The sequence below is a fragment of the Acomys minous genome, assembly GCF_964271855.1.
Source record: "Acomys minous genome assembly, chromosome: 11".
Classification (NCBI taxonomy): Eukaryota; Metazoa; Chordata; class Mammalia; order Rodentia; family Muridae; genus Acomys; species Acomys minous.
Genome location: NC_140492.1, coordinates 102,307,320 through 102,313,319, shown reverse-complemented (window position 1 = coordinate 102,313,319; position 6,000 = coordinate 102,307,320).

Genomic DNA, 6,000 nt, shown 5'->3' with positions numbered 1-6,000 from the left:
TCCCTCTGTAAAGCCAGCCCTGGAATCTGTGCTGCTGCCCAGCAGCCAGGATTGTCTCCAATCAGAGGATCTACTTCCCCCACTGGACGTGAGATGAGGTACTGGGAGGAAATTCCTCACTGTATGGATGTGCAGACCCGTGAAGGGCCGTGGGGGAACCAGAACAGACTGATGACAACACAGGTGCTCTGACACAAGACCTGGGCTAAGGGTAGGGAATTTCTCCTTCAGAAAGAATCAGATGGGGCCTGCTCACGTGGCCAGAAGGGGTAAGTCCAGAGAAAGAGTGTATTTCTCATCACGAGGAAAGATGGAAGCCCTAGGGTTCGAACCAGCTCAGCAGGAACCCCCTGTGGAGGTGTCCCCACTCCTGAAGAGGCCAATTCCTCCCATCCTGAGTATTCACCCTCAGCCTCGGTTCTCTCTCCCCATCAGATAGCTCTTGCAGTTATGGGGCCCCACACCAGCCACCCGCTATCCACACAGCCACTCCTCAGGTGAGAGGTGACACTTCAGCTTTTGCGGCATGCCGGAGGCTCATAAATAAAACGCTTTGACCCCAAGCCAGGTTTGGGTCACATAAAGTTGATGCTTTCTGCTTCTGTGGAGACCTAACTCCACGTGTGACTCTAAGGTCCAGGAGGCCTTAGACTCAAATCCCAGGGGGTCTCCCACTCCTGAGGCATTCATAGCCAAGGATACCTCTGTATTCGTGTCTCTGGCATGCTACACTGGGGTGTGTCTATGAAGGTTGGCATGGGTGGGTGAGGAGGAGGATGACTGAGGACAAGCAGAGGCTTCCAAAATAGTATTCAAGGAAGCAGGGCTCAAGCTTGGCCAAACATCAAGTCGTTGAGCATTGGAGGGCAGACAGACTCCTTGCAGGCTTGGGTGTCCCCTTCCCTGCCCCACAAGGCTTGTATAATGATGCTCTTACCAGCTCTGGGATTCCACACCCTAAGGGACCACCCACCCTGTCTCCCCGCTGCCAATGCTTGGGTTTTTGTGCCCCCTGCCCCACACCTCCACCACAGAAGTCCTTACTGATGCTTGCAAGGTCTCGCTTGCCCTTTAGTCATCCCACAGGTGTGTGGCAGGCATTGTCACTCTTATTTTACAAAGGGAGGAAACTGAGGCGAGGCATGGGCAGGAGATAGGACTTCCCCACAGGCTCACGGCTAGTGACAGGCAGGCTGGGGACCCAGATGTGCATCACCAGCTTCCAGGTTCGACTCTGAGACTACGTTCCTGTAACTGTCAGCAGGTAGAGCCAGCCAGGGCAGGAAGTCTGCTCCGCCTTCCTTTGAAGCAGGTTTCCTCTCCCTCAGCAGGACAGCGAGATTCTTCAGTAAAGAAATATTTACTCATCTGAGAGTCTAGGCTCTGCTTCTCTGACAGATGAAGGAAGGTGAGAGATGGTGCTCACAGGAGCAGAGGCCGCTGCTGTGGTGGTGAGCCCTTCCCTGGACTACTCCTAGGAAGCACTTTGTCCTGTCCCAGAGTTAGCTCACAAAAGACAGCTCAGTTGAGAACGAGCTTACCTCACAAGCCTGAGGACCCGAGTTCCATCTCCAGAACTGACCTAAGAATGCCAAGCACGTGGCGCACACTTGTCATCCCAGCTCTGGGGAGGCAGAGACAGGGATCCCAGAGCCTAGCCTGACTTAACACCATGCACTATTGCATGACATTAGTCAGTTCACCTTTCAAGGTTGCTAAAGTATCAGAGGTTAGAAGCCATTCCTGAGAAGTGTTTGCTCCTTACAGAAATCCTGCTTTTCTTCTGTTCAGTCACTTTCATCCTTACATCTCTGCCTCACAGTGTGACTCCTCTCATCACGCTGACTCTATATAATATGTAACCACAAAACCTCAGGGACATTGGCTTGTGGGTCAGTAGTGGACTGGGCAGCCCGGCGGGGTACCTCACACATCTGAGTCAGCTGGCTACAGGCTGCACAGTTGGCCTCAGCACCCTGTATCTTGCCTGGGCATGTTTCTTCTCTGGGTAGAGAAGATCCCAAGGGACTGAGTGAAATCACCATTTGAGCTGTCCCGGTGCCATGGTAACAGCCCGATAGTCACGATAGCCACAGAGGCATGTGGCTAAGACCTGAGTCAAGGATTAGGAAGGTGGACCTCTTCTTCATGAGAGAAACTAGGATGACACGGCAAAGATACTGGATGCAAGGAGCAGTGTAAATACCACTTTGCTTCTGGCTCCAGCTAGTGCTGGCCTCACTCTCTGAACAGATAACTTCCCCGACAGAAACTGTAGCATAGGAATGGCCTGCCACCCACAAAGCTAGACTTCACCCCCATAAATGGTCTCCAGAAAGCTGAGTGTTTACAACAGTGTTGATAGCAAAGCATGCGGACCTCAAGTTGGTTTTTGTTTGTTTTGTTTTGTGGGGCCAGTGCTGGGAGATAATTCTCCCCGATGTCTTCATGCCTCATGACGTATTAACTGCCACTTGTTCCTAAATATATTTTTAGGTGTTTGTACCATTCCTCTTGATACTGGAGAACTTTTTTCCCAGCAGCCTCTTCTGCAAAGAGCAGCTACCATCAAACTTCTAAAGATATCAGTGTCTTCCTCATGCAGGGACCTCCCCTCTGCCTGCCAAGGGCTGGAGCACTCCGGCGGTACCTATTGTCCTGCGTAAGAACTGTGTGCTTTGGGGCTGGAGAGATGGCTCAGAGGTTAAGAGCACTGACTAGTCTTCCGGAGGTCCTGAGTTCAATCCCCAGCAACCACCTGGTGGCTCACAACCATCTATAATGTGATCGGATGCCCCCTTCTGGCCTGCAGGTGTACATGTGGGCAGAGTGCTGCATACATAATAATAAATAAATCTTAAAAAAAAAAAAAAAGAGCTGTGTAGTCAGTCATGCCTGCATGCCTCTGTTCTTCTCAAGTACATAATTTCTTAGTGTAATCACAGGTGGCATCCCAATTATATAACAATTTTGGAAAAAAAATAAAACTTTATGCTCGAGGCTAAATGAGTGGCTGGCAGGCGACAAGAATAATATGTGTGTTAGGGGAGGGCGGATAGACGCGTAGGAGTCAGTGCAGCTGCAGAGAGGGAGGAGACTGGAGTCCTGCGGAGGCGACTGGGTAACTCTCCACCTTGGCTATGATAGGGATTACACAGATCTTCTGTGGAGATAAATTAGCATAGAATAAAATGTGGGTCAATATGCATATTCCCACAGAGATGCTCATTAGCAGCTTTATTGATAATTCCCAAAACCTGGCAATGACCAACGTAGCTTTCAGTAGGTGTTCAGACATTAAAATGACATGGAGGAAACTTAAATATATATTGCTAAGTGAAAATAGCGTATCTGAAACGCTGTAACCTTAAGATTCAGTTACAGACTAGCTCCTGTCCAGAGGCCGTGAGAACAGAAGTGCCTTGGACTTTGGATGCTTTAAATTTCAGAATATCTGCACATGCTCAGTAGGGACCCCAGTCTAAATGCTAAACCCACCTATGCTTTATTTACCCCCCGCCACACACACACACAGAGCCCAAAGGTGCTTAGAGGAAACACTTTTCTGCATCTGTGTTTGAACTGCCGAAGGTCATGTGAAGTCAGGCGTGTGTATTTTCTACTTGTGGTATCAGGGGTGCGTTTAAAAGCTCTGAGTTTTGGAGCATTTGGACTTTTCAGATTAAGGTTGCTCAACCTGGATTTGGCAGTCTAAAGAAGGGCAGATAGAGAGGCTATAATGACAATAGTGGTTATCAGGAGCTGCAGGGGAGGGAGGGGGAGAGGGGAGCATGGGAGTGCTGAGGTCAGGGAAACTGTTCAGCAGGGGCCTGAACTAGTGATTGTGCCATTATATGTTTGTCCAAGTACATAGAATGTACACCACCAAGCGTGGCACTAGTGCAGAGTAGAGTCAGTGACGTTCAACCTTTCTGATGCTTGACCCTTTAATATGGCTCCTCATGTTGCAGTGACCCCCTACCACCACCACCACAAAATCATTTTTGTTACAACTTTAAAATTATAATTTTGCTACTATTATGAATCTTTTTTTTTTTTTTTTTTTTTTTTGGTTTTTTGAGACAGGGTTTCTCTGTGTAGCCTTGGCTGTTCTGGACTCGCTTTGTAGACCAGGCTGGCCTTGAACTCACAGCGATCCGCCTGCCTCTGCCTCCCGAGTGCTGGGATTAAAGGCGTGCGCCACCACGCCCGGCTCTATTATGAATCATAATGTAAATATTTTTTGGAGACAGAGATTTGCCAAAAGGGTTGAGACCCACAAGCTGAGAACCACCGCTTTAGATCGTGTATTTTAAAGGCACCTGTGCACTTTAAAGGGTGGAAACTAACAAAAATGTGTACCTTAGTCAATTGCAATGTTTTATTTCCTGGTTTTGATATTTGATATTTCAGCTCTAGAAGATGTCTTATTGGGGGACACCAGCCATGGGACACATGGGCACTCTGCACTACATTTGTAACTTCCTTTGGTTCTATAATTATTTTAAAATAAAAGACCTTTAAAGCGTTTGATGCATTAGCTAATCTAAAAATACATTTTGTCTGTAACAAGGCGAAGGGTCTAAGTTGGTAGATGTACTTGGTTGGCCAAGCTCCCTAGTTTTGTATCATGATGGGCCTTCTTTTCCCTGTACTTTGTGGAGCCTCATGAGAGAGTCATTAAACGCAAAGATGCTGGAATCTTTCTCATTAGCCGACTCCCTCCTACTGTGTGAGCCTTCAGTCTTATGACACTATCATTCCGATGTATTTACTGCAACTGAGAACACTATTTTGGGGCCACGTAACGATGAGGTGGAGGAGAAGGAAAATCAAAGCTGTTTGAATACTTGCCATGACTTACACAAGACTAAGATCTTTACATAGATTCTGTCATTAATGACAGACTCAGAGAATTGGAGTAGTTATTCCAAAATCTCCAGTAGATGAGAGACAGAGCCGGATGCACACCACACCACCCTACAGAATTACACGGGTTGGTTTGTTTGTTTTGTTGGGGTTTGTTTGTTTGGTTGGTTTGGTTTGGTTTTTCCAGACAGGGTTTCTCTGTGTAGCCCTGGCTGTCCTGGACTCACTTTGTAAGCCAGGCTGCCCTCAAACTCACAGCGATCCTCCTGCCTCTGCCTCCCACTGGTACTAAAGGACCTGCACCCACCACACCTGGCTTGTTTGTTTGTGTTTGTTTTGTTTTTTTTAAAGCTTCTATAATATCCCGTATCTTCTTTCAAAAGGAAAGAAGGAAATGTAATTTGTTTATTTACTTTCTCTTTTCAAGATTACTTATAATATATACAGTGTTTTGCCTGCATTTACACCAGAAGATCTCATTATAGGTTGTTGTGAGCATGTAGTTATGGGAATTGAACTCAGGACCTTTGGAAGAGCAGCCAGTGCTCTTAACCTCTGAGCCATCCCTCCAGCCTCTGTTTATTTACTTTCTAATCCAACTTAAAAATAATTCAATCTTGCTCTGGGTGTGTGTCATTAAACTCTATGGCTGCCCCTGTGGCTGATCATTAGATTCTGATAATGTGTTTTATTATGCGAGAATGTTTGCTCCTCTGTCTCTTTGATTTTTGAAGGCACTAGGTCTATTTGGTTTATTTTTATTCCCCTATGATGCTAGGGCTAGGCCTACCATAAAGTCCTGGCTGTCCAGCCTTGCTCAAGAATTCTCCCCAGGCCCATTCCTCCAGGTCAGAGTCCCTAAGCCCTTGCCTGAACAGTGAACAAACAAGCAAACCGTGAGCCCCCTTTTTGCACTTCCCTGTGCCAGTGTCTTTCTCCAGCCTGCTAGTAGGTGTTTCTGACCCTCCTGGACCAAGCAAGGAGCTTAAAATACCTCCTCTCATTCAAGTTTTCAGCATAGGTTCTGAGGTTTGGTGTTTTTCTCCAACTAATGTCAAATAGCGAGCCTGTAATTTTCCCAAATGTAAGAGTATTTTCCCCTGGCTTCCTGGCTGGCTCAGACTTGTGAAA